Raw genomic sequence first — 11,859 nt, forward strand, 5'->3', positions numbered from 1 at the left:
TAGATAAAAATAATATTAAAACATTTTTACAAAAATTTTTTTTTAAATATAACTAATAAAAAAACTGTGCTTGCACATCCTGTGGGGCGCAAATTATGTGGGGCGCACATCCTGTGGCGCACTTCCTGCTGCGCACATAAATAAAAATAATATTAAAACATTTTTACAAAAAAATATATTTAAATCAAATTAATAAAAAAACTGTCCTTGCACATCCTGTGGGGCGCAAATTATGTGGGGCGCACATCCTGCGGTGCATATCCTGCTGCGCACATAAATAAAAATAATATTAAAAACAAATAACAATTTTTTTTTTAAATCAAATTAATAAAAAAACTGTGCTTGCACATCCTTTAGGGCGCAAATTCTGTGGGCCGCAAATCTTGCGGCGCACATCCTGCTGCGCACATAAATAAAAATAATATTAAAAACAAATTACAATTTTTTTTTTAAATCAAATTAATAAAAAAACTGTCCTTGCACATCCTGTGGGGCGCAAATTATGTGGGGCGCACATCCTGCGGCGCAAATCCTGCTGCGCACATGAATAAAAATAATATTAAAACATTTTTACAAAAAAAAATATTTAAATTAAATTAATAAAAAAACTGTGCTTGCACATCCTGTGGGGCGCAAATTCTGTGGGGCGCACATCCTGCGGCGCACATCCTGCTGCGCACATAAATAAAAATAATATTAAAACATTTTTACAAAAAAATATATTTAAATCAAATTAATAAAAAAACTGTGCTTGCACATTCTGTGGGGCGCAAATTCTGTGGGGCGCAAATCCTGCGGCGCACATCCTGCTGCGCATATAAATAAAAATAATGTTAAAACATTTTTACAAAAAAAAAAATTTAAATCAAATTAATAAAAAAACTGTGCTTGCACATCCTGTGGGGCGCAAATTCTGTGGGGCGCACATCCTGCTGCGCACATGAATAAAAATAATATTAAAAACAAATTACATTTTTTTTTTTTTAAATCAAATTAATAAAAAAACTGTGCTTGCACATCCTGTGGGGCGCAAATTCTGTGGGGCGCACATCCTGCGGCGCATATAAATAAAAATAATGTTAAAACATTTTTACAAAAAAAAATATTTAAATCAAATTAATAAAAAAACTGTGCTTGCACATCCTGTGGGGCGCAAATTCTGTGGGGCGCACATCCTGCGGCGCACATCCTTCTGCGCACATAAATAAAAATAATATTAAAACATTTTTACAAAAAAAAATATTTAAATCAAATTAATAAAAAAACTGTGCTTGCACATCCTGTGGGGCGCAAATTCTGTGGGGTGCACATCCTGCGGCACACATCCTGCTGCGCACATAAATAAAAATAATATTAAAAACAAATTACAATTTTTTTTTTAAATCAAATTAATAAAAAAACTGTCCTTGCACATCCTGTGGGGCGCAAATTCTGTGGGGCGCACATCCTGCGGCGCACATCCTGCTGTGCACATGAATAAAAATGAAATTAAAAAAAATTTACAATTTTTTTTTTTTAAATCAAATTAATAAAAAAAATGTGCTTGCACATCCTGTGGGGCGCAAATTCTGTGGGGCGCAAATTCTGTGGGGCGCACATCCTGCGGCGCACATCCTGCTGCGCACATAAATAAAAATTATATTAAAACATTTTTACAAAAAAAATATTTAAATCAAATTAATAAAAAAACTGTCCTTGCACATCCTGTGGGGCGCAAATTCTTTGGGGCGCACAAACTGCGGCACACATCCTGCTGCGCACATAAATAAAAATAATATTAAAACATTTTTACATTTTTTTTTTTTAAATCAAATTAATAAAAAAACTGTGCTTGCTCATCCTGTGGGGCGCAAATTATGTGGGGCGCACATCATGCGGCGCACATCCTGCTGTGCACATAAATAAAAATAATATTAAAACATTTTTACAAAAAAAATATTTAAATCAAATTAATAAAAAAACTGTGCTTGCACATCCTGTGGGGCGCAAATTATGTGGGGCGCACATCATGCGGCGCACATCCTGCTGCGCACATAAATAAAAATAATATTAAAACATTTTTACAAAAAAAATATTTAAATCAAATTAATAAAAAAACTGTGCTTGCACATCCTGTGGGGCGCAAATTATGTGGGGAGCACATCCTGCGGCGCACATCCTTCTGCGCACATAAATAAAAATAATATTAAAAACAAATTACAATTTTTTTTTTTAAATCAAATTAATAAAAAAACTGTCCTTGCACATCCTGTGGGGCGCAAATTCTGTGGGGCGCACATCCTGCGGCGCACATCCTGCTGCGCACATAAATAAAAATAAAATAAAACATTTTTACAAAAAAAAATATTTAAATCAAATTAATAAAAAAACTGTGCTTGCACATCCTGTGGGGCGCAAATTATGTGGGGCGAAAATTCTGTGGGGCGCACATCCTGCAGCGCACATCCTGCTGCGCAAATAAATAAAAATAATATTAAAACATTTTTACAAAAAAAAATATTTAAATCAAATTAATAAAAAAACTGTGCTTGCACATCCTGTGGGGCGCAAATTCTGTGGGGCGCACATCCTGCGGCGCACATCCTGCTGCGCATATAAATAAAAATAATATTAAAAACAAATTACAATTTTTTTTTTTAAATCAAATTAATAAAAAAACTGTCGCACATCCTGTGGGGCGCAAATTCTGTGGGGCGCACATCCTGCGGCGCACATCCTGCTGCGCACATAAATAAAAATAATATTAAAAACAAATAACAATTTTTTTTTTTAAATCAAATTAATAAAAAAACTGTCCTTGCACATCCTGTGGGGCGCAAATTCTGTGGGGCGCACATGAATAAAAATAATATTAAAACATTTTTACAAAAAAAATATTTAAATCAAATTAATAAAAAAACTGTCCTTGCACATCTTGTGGGGCGCAAATTCTGTGGGGTGCACATCCTGCGGCGCACATCCTGCTGCGCACATAAATAAAAATAAAATAAAACATTTTTACAAAAAAAAATATTTAAATCAAATTAATAAAAAAACTGTGCTTGCACATCCTGTGGGGCGCAAATTCTGTGGGGCGCAAATTCTGTGGGGCGCACATCCTGCGGCGCACATCCTGCTGCGCCTATAAATAAAAATAATATTAAAAACAAATTACAATTTTTTTTTTAAATCAAATTAATAAAAAAACTGTGCTTGCACATCCTGTGGGGCGCACATCCTGCGGCGCACATCCTGCTGTGCACATAAATACAAATAATATTAAAACATTTTTACAAAAAAAATATTTAAATCAAATTAATAAAAAAACTGTCCTTGCACATCCTGTGGGGCGCAAATTCTGTGGGGCGCACATCCTGCGGCGCACATCCTGCTGCACACATAAATAAAAATAATATTAAAAACAAATTACAATTTTATTTTTAAATCAAATTAATAAAAAAACTGTGCTTGCACATCCTGTGGGGCGCAAATTATGTGGGGCGCACATCCTGCGGCGCAAGTCCAGCTGCGCACATAGATAAAAATAATATTAAAACATTTTTACAAAAATTTTTTTTTAAATATAACTAATAAAAAAACTGTGCTTGCACATCCTGTGGGGCGCAAATTATGTGGGGCGCACATCCTGTGGCGCACTTCCTGCTGCGCACATAAATAAAAATAATATTAAAACATTTTTACAAAAAAATATATTTAAATCAAATTAATAAAAAAACTGTGCTTGCACATCCTTTAGGGCGCAAATTCTGTGGGCCGCAAATCTTGCGGCGCACATCCTGCTGCGCACATAAATAAAAATAATATTAAAAACAAATTACAATTTTTTTTTTAAATCAAATTAATAAAAAAACTGTCCTTGCACATCCTGTGGGGCGCAAATTATGTGGGGCGCACATCCTGCGGCGCAAATCCTGCTGCGCACATGAATAAAAATAATATTAAAACATTTTTACAAAAAAAAATATTTAAATTAAATTAATAAAAAAACTGTGCTTGCACATCCTGTGGGGCGCAAATTCTGTGGGGCGCACATCCTGCGGCGCACATCCTGCTGCGCACATAAATAAAAATAATATTAAAACATTTTTACAAAAAAATATATTTAAATCAAATTAATAAAAAAACTGTGCTTGCACATTCTGTGGGGCGCAAATTCTGTGGGGCGCAAATCCTGCGGCGCACATCCTGCTGCGCATATAAATAAAAATAATGTTAAAACATTTTTACAAAAAAAAAAATTTAAATCAAATTAATAAAAAAACTGTGCTTGCACATCCTGTGGGGCGCAAATTCTGTGGGGCGCACATCCTGCTGCGCACATGAATAAAAATAATATTAAAAACAAATTACATTTTTTTTTTTTTAAATCAAATTAATAAAAAAACTGTGCTTGCACATCCTGTGGGGCGCAAATTCTGTGGGGCGCACATCCTGCGGCGCACATCCTTCTGCGCACATAAATAAAAATAATATTAAAACATTTTTACAAAAAAAAATATTTAAATCAAATTAATAAAAAAACTGTGCTTGCACATCCTGTGGGGCGCAAATTCTGTGGGGTGCACATCCTGCGGCACACATCCTGCTGCGCACATAAATAAAAATAATATTAAAAACAAATTACAATTTTTTTTTTAAATCAAATTAATAAAAAAACTGTCCTTGCACATCCTGTGGGGCGCAAATTCTGTGGGGCGCACATCCTGCGGCGCACATCCTGCTGCGCACATAAATAAAAATGATATTAAAACATTTTTACAAAAAAAATATTTAAATCAAATTAATAAAAAAACTGTCCTTGCACATCTTGTGGGGCGCAAATTATGTGGGGCGCACATCCTGCAGCGCACATCCTGCTGCGCAAATAAATAAAAATAAAATTAAAAAAAATTTACAATTTTTTTTTTTTAAATCAAATTAATAAAAAAACTGTGCTTGCACTTCCTGTGGGGCGCAAATTATGTGGGGCGCAAATTCTGTGGGGCGCAAATCCTGCGGCGCACATCCTGCTGCGCACATAAATAAAAATAATATTAAAACATTTTTACAAAAAAAAATATTTAAATCAAATTAATAAAAAAACTGTGCTTGCACATCCTGTGGGGCGCAAATTCTGTGGGGCGCACATCCTGCGGCGCACATCCTGCTGCGCACATAAATAAAAATAATATTAAAACATTTTTACAAAAAAAATATTTAAATCAAATTAATAAAAAAACTTTCCTTGCACATCTTGTGGGGCGCAAATTCTGTGGGGCGCACATCCTGCGGCGCACATCCTGCTGCGCACATAAATAAAAATTAAATAAAACATTTTTACAAAAAAAAATATTTAAATCAAATTAATAAAAAAACTGTGCTTGCACATCCTGTGGGGCGCAAATTATGTGGGGCGCACATCCTGCGGCGCACATCCTGCTGCGCATATAAATAAAAATAATATTAAAAACAAATTACAATTTTTTTTTTTAAATCAAATTAATAAAAAAACTGTCGCACATCCTGTGGGGCGCAAATTCTGTGGGGCGCACATCCTGCGGCGCACATCCTGCTGCGCACATAAATAAAAATAATATTAAAAACAAATAACAATTTTTTTTTTTAAATCAAATTAATAAAAAAACTGTCCTTGCACATCCTGTGGGGCGCAAATTCTGTGGGGCGCACATCCTGCGGCGCACATCCTGCTGCGCACATGAATAAAAATAATATTAAAACATTTTTACAAAAAAAAATATTTAAATCAAATTAATAAAAAAACTGTGCTTGCATATCCTGTGGGGCGCAAATTCTGTGGGGCGCACATCCTGCGGCGCACATCCTGCTGCGCACATAAATGAAAATAATATTAAAACATTTTTACAAAAAAAAATATTTAAATCAAATTAATAAAAAAACTGTGCTTGCACATCCTGTGGGGCGCAAATTCTGTGGGGCGCACATCCTGCGGCGCACATCCTGCTGCGCACATAAATAAAAATAATATTAAAACATTTTTACAAAAAAAAATATTTAAATCAAATTAATAAATAAACTGTGCTTGCACATCCTGTGGGGCGCAAATTCTGTGGGGCGCACATCCTGCGGCGCACATCCTGCTGCGCACATAAATCAAAATAATATTAAAACATTTTTACAAAAATTTTTTTTTAAATCAAATTAATAAAAAACTGTGCTTGCACATCCTGTGGGGCGCAAATTCTGTGGGGCGCACATCCTGCGGCGCACATCCTGCTGCGCACATGAATAAAAATAATATTAAAACATTTTTACAAAAAATTTTTTTTAAATCAAATTAATAAAAAACTGTGCTTGCACATCCTGTGGGGCGCAAATTCTGTGGGGCGCACATCCTGCGGCGCACATCCTGCTGTGCACATAAATAAAAATAATATTAAAACATTTTTACAAAAAAATATATTTAAATCAAATTAATAAAAAAACTTTGCTTGCACATCCTGTGGGGCGCAAATTCTGTTGGGCGCACATCCTGCGGCGCACATCCTGCTGCGCACATAAATGAAAATAATATTAAAACATTTTTACAAAAAAAAATATTTAAATCAAATTAATAAAAAAACTGTGCTTGCATATCCTGTGGGGCGCAAATTCTGTGGGTCGCACATCCTGCGGCGCACATCCTGCTGCGCACATAAATAAAAATAATATTAAAAACAAATTACAATTTTTTTTTTAAAATCAAATTAATAAAAAAACTGTCCTTGCACATCCTGTGGGGCGCACATCCTGCGGCGCACATCCTGCTGCGCACATAAATAAAAATAATATTAAAAACAAATTACAATTTTTTTTTTAAAATCAAATTAATAAAAAAACTGTCCTTGCACATCCTGTGGGGCGCACATCCTGCGGCGCACATCCTGCTGCGCACATAAATAAAAATAATGTTAAAACATTTTTACAAAAAAAAATATTTAAATCAAATTAATAAAAAAACTGTGCTTGCACATCCTGTGGGGCGCAAATTCTGTGGGGCGCACATCCTGCGGCGCACATCCTGCTGCGCACATAAATAAAAATAATATTAAAAACAAATTACAATTTTTTTTTTTCAATCAAATTAATAAAAAAACTGTCCTTGCACATCCTGTGGGGCGCAAATTCTGTGGGGCGCACATCCTGCGGCGCACATCCTGCTGCGCACATAAATAAAAATAATATTAAAACATTTTTACAAAAAAAAATATTTAAATCAAATTAATAAAAAAACTGTGCTTGCACATCCTGTGGGGCGCAAATTCTGTGGGGCGCACATCCTGCGGCACACATCCTGCTGCGCACATAAATCAAAATAATATTAAAACATTTTTACAACAATTTTTTTTTTAATCAAATTAATAAAAAAACTGTGCTTGCACATCCTGTGGGGCGCAAATTCTGTGGGGCGCACATCCTGCGGCGCACATCCTGCTGCGCACATAAATAAAAATAATATTAAAACATTTTTACAAAAAAAATATTTACATCAAATTAATAAAAAAACTGTGCTTGCACATCCTGTGGGGCGCAAATTATGTGGGGCGCACATCCACCAGCGCACATCCTGCTGCGCACATAAATCAAAATAATATTAAAACATTTTTACAAAAAAAAATATTTAAATCAAATTAATAAAAAAACTGTGCTTGCATATCCTGTGGGGCGCAAATTCTGTGGGTCGCACATCCTGCGGCGCACATCCTGCTGCGCACATAAATAAAAATAATATTAAAAACAAATTACAATTTTTTTTTTTTAAATCAAATTAATAAAAAAACTGTCCTTGCACATCCTGTGGGGCGCACATCCTGCGGCGCACATCCTGCTGCGCACATAAATGAAAATAATATTAAAAACAAATTACAATTTTTTTTTTTAAATCAAATTAATAAAAAAACTGTCCTTGCACATCCTGTGGGGCGCACATCCTGCGGCGCACATCCTGCTGCGCACATAAATAAAAATAATATTAAAAACAAATTACAATTTTTTTTTTTAAATCAAATTAATAAAAAAACTGTCCTTGCACATCCTGTGGGGCGCAAATTCTGTGGGGCGCACATCCTGCGGCGCACATCCTGCTGCGCACATAAATAAAAATAATATTAAAAACAAATTATAATTTTTTTTTTATATCAAATTAATAAAAAAACTGTCCTTGCACATCCTGTGGGGCGCACATCCTGCGGCGCACATCCTGCTGCGCACATAAATAAAAATAATATTAAAAAAAATTTACAATTTTTTTTTTTTAAATCAAATTAATAAAAAAACTGTGCTTGCACATCCTGTGGGGCGCAAATTCTGTGGGGCGCACATCCTGCGGCACACATCCTGCTGCGCACATAAATCAAAATAATATTAAAACATTTTTACAACAATTTTTTTTTTAATCAAATTAATAAAAAAACTGTGCTTGCACATCCTGTGGGGCGCAAATTCTGTGGGGCGCACATCCTGCGGCGCACATCCTGCTGCGCACATGAATAAAAATAATATTAAAACATTTTTACAAAAAAAAATATTTAAATCAAATTAATAAAAAAACTGTGCTTGCACATCCTGTGGGGCGCAAATTCTGTGGGGCGCACATCCTGCGGCGCACATCCTGCTGCGCACATAAATAAAAATAATATTAAAACATTTTTACAAAAAAAAATATTTAAATCAAATTAATAAAAAAACTGTGCTTGCACATCCTGTGGGGCGCAAATTCTGTGGGGCGCACATCCTGCGGCGCACATCCTGCTGCGCACATAAATCAAAATAATATTAAAACATTTTTACAAAAAATTTTTTTTAAATCAAATTAATAAAAAACTGTGCTTGCACATCCTGTGGGGCGCAAATTCTGTGGGGCGCACATCCTGCGGCGCACATCCTGCTGCGCACATAAATAAAAATAATATTAAAACATTTTTACAAAAAAAAATATTTAAATCAAATTAATAAAAAAACTGTGCTTGCACATCCTGTGGGGCGCAAATTCTGTGGGGCGCACATCCTGCGGCACACATCCTGCTGCGCACATAAATCAAAATAATATTAAAACATTTTTACAACAATTTTTTTTTTAATCAAATTAATAAAAAAACTGTGCTTGCACATCCTGTGGGGCGCAAATTCTGTGGGGCGCACATCCTGCGGCGCACATCCTGCTGCGCACATAAATAAAAATAATATTAAAACATTTTTACAAAAAAAATATTTACATCAAATTAATAAAAAAACTGTGCTTGCACATCCTGTGGGGCGCAAATTATGTGGGGCGCACATCCACCAGCGCACATCCTGCTGCGCACATAAATCAAAATAATATTAAAACATTTTTACAAAAAAAAATATTTAAATCAAATTAATAAAAAAACTGTGCTTGCATATCCTGTGGGGCGCAAATTCTGTGGGTCGCACATCCTGCGGCGCACATCCTGCTGCGCACATAAATAAAAATAATATTAAAAACAAATTACAATTTTTTTTTTTTAAATCAAATTAATAAAAAAACTGTCCTTGCACATCCTGTGGGGCGCACATCCTGCGGCGCACATCCTGCTGCGCACATAAATAAAAATAATATTAAAAACAAATTACAATTTTTTTTTTTAAATCAAATTAATAAAAAAACTGTCCTTGCACATCCTGTGGGGCGCACATCCTGCGGCGCACATCCTGCTGCGCACATAAATAAAAATAATATTAAAAACAAATTACAATTTTTTTTTTTAAATCAAATTAATAAAAAAACTGTCCTTGCACATCCTGTGGGGCGCAAATTCTGTGGGGCGCACATCCTGCGGCGCACATCCTGCTGCGCACATAAATAAAAATAATATTAAAAACAAATTATAATTTTTTTTTTATATCAAATTAATAAAAAAACTGTCCTTGCACATCCTGTGGGGCGCACATCCTGCGGCGCACATCCTGCTGCGCACATAAATAAAAATAATATTAAAAAAAATTTACAATTTTTTTTTTTTAAATCAAATTAATAAAAAAACTGTGCTTGCACATCCTGTGGGGCGCAAATTCTGTGGGGCGCACATCTTGCGGCACACATCCTGCTGCGCACATAAATCAAAATAATATTAAAACATTTTTACAACAATTTTTTTTTTAATCAAATTAATAAAAAAACTGTGCTTGCACATCCTGTGGGGCGCAAATTCTGTGGGGCGCACATCCTGCGGCGCACATCCTGCTGCGCACATGAATAAAAATAATATTAAAACATTTTTACAAAAAAAAATATTTAAATCAAATTAATAAAAAAACTGTGCTTGCATATCCTGTGGGGCGCAAATTCTGTGGGGCGCACATCCTGCGGCGCACATCCTGCTGCGCACATAAATGAAAATAATATTAAAACATTTTTACAAAAAAAAATATTTAAATCAAATTAATAAAAAAACTGTGCTTGCACATCCTGTGGGGAGCAAATCAGGTGGGGGGCACATCCTGCGGCGCACATCCTGCTGCGCACATGAATAAAAATAATATTAAAACATTTTTACAAAAAAATATATTTAAATCAAATTAATAAAAAAACTTTGCTTGCACATCCTGTGGGGCGCAAATTCTGTTGGGCGCACATCCTGCGGCGCACATCCTGCTGCGCACATAAATGAAAATAATATTAAAACATTTTTACAAAAAAAAATATTTAAATCAAATTAATAAAAAAACTGTGCTTGCATATCCTGTGGGGCGCAAATTCTGTGGGTCGCACATCCTGCGGCGCACATCCTGCTGCGCACATAAATAAAAATAATATTAAAAACAAATTACAATTTTTTTTTTTTAAATCAAATTAATAAAAAAACTGTCCTTGCACATCCTGTGGGGCGCACATCCTGCGGCGCACATCCTGCTGCGCACATAAATAAAAATAATATTAAAACATTTTTACAACAATTTTTTTTTTAATCAAATTAATAAAAAAACTGTGCTTGCACATCCTGTGGGGCGCAAATTCTGTGGGGCGCACATCCTGCGGCGCACATCCTGCTGCGCACATAAATCAAAATAATATTAAAACATTTTTACAAAAAAATTTTTTTAAATCAAATTAATAAAAAACTGTGCTTGCACATCCTGTGGGGCGCAAATTCTGTGGGGCGCACATCCTGCGGCGCACATCCTGCTGTGCACATAAATAAAAATAATATTAAAACATTTTTACAAAAAAATATATTTAAATCAAATTAATAAAAAAACTTTGCTTGCACATCCTGTGGGGCGCAAATTCTGTTGGGCGCACATACTGCGGCGCACATCCTGCTGCGCACATAAATGAAAATAATATTAAAACATTTTTACAAAAAAAAATATTTAAATCAAATTAATAAAAAAACTGTGCTTGCATATCCTGTGGGGCGCAAATTCTGTGGGTCGCACATCCTGCGGCGCACATCCTGCTGCGCACATAAATAAAAATAATATTAAAAACAAATTACAATTTTTTTTTTAAAATCAAATTAATAAAAAAACTGTCCTTGCACATCCTGTGGGGCGCACATCCTGCGGCGCACATCCTGCTGCGCACATAAATAAAAATAATATTAAAAACAAATTACAATTTTTTTTTTAAAATCAAATTAATAAAAAAACTGTCCTTGCACATCCTGTGGGGCGCACATCCTGCGGCGCACATCCTGCTGCGCACATAAATAAAAATAATGTTAAAACATTTTTACAAAAAAAAATATTTAAATCAAATTAATAAAAAAACTGTGCTTGCACATCCTGTGGGGCGCAAATTCTGTGGGGCGCACATCCTGCGGCGCACATCCTGCTGCGCACATAAATAAAAATAATATTAAAAACAAATTACAATTTTTTTTTTTCAATCAAATTAAT

Source organism: Pleuronectes platessa, unplaced genomic scaffold (assembly GCF_947347685.1).
Source record: "Pleuronectes platessa unplaced genomic scaffold, fPlePla1.1 scaffold_32, whole genome shotgun sequence".
Lineage (NCBI taxonomy): Eukaryota > Metazoa > Chordata > Actinopteri > Pleuronectiformes > Pleuronectidae > Pleuronectes > Pleuronectes platessa.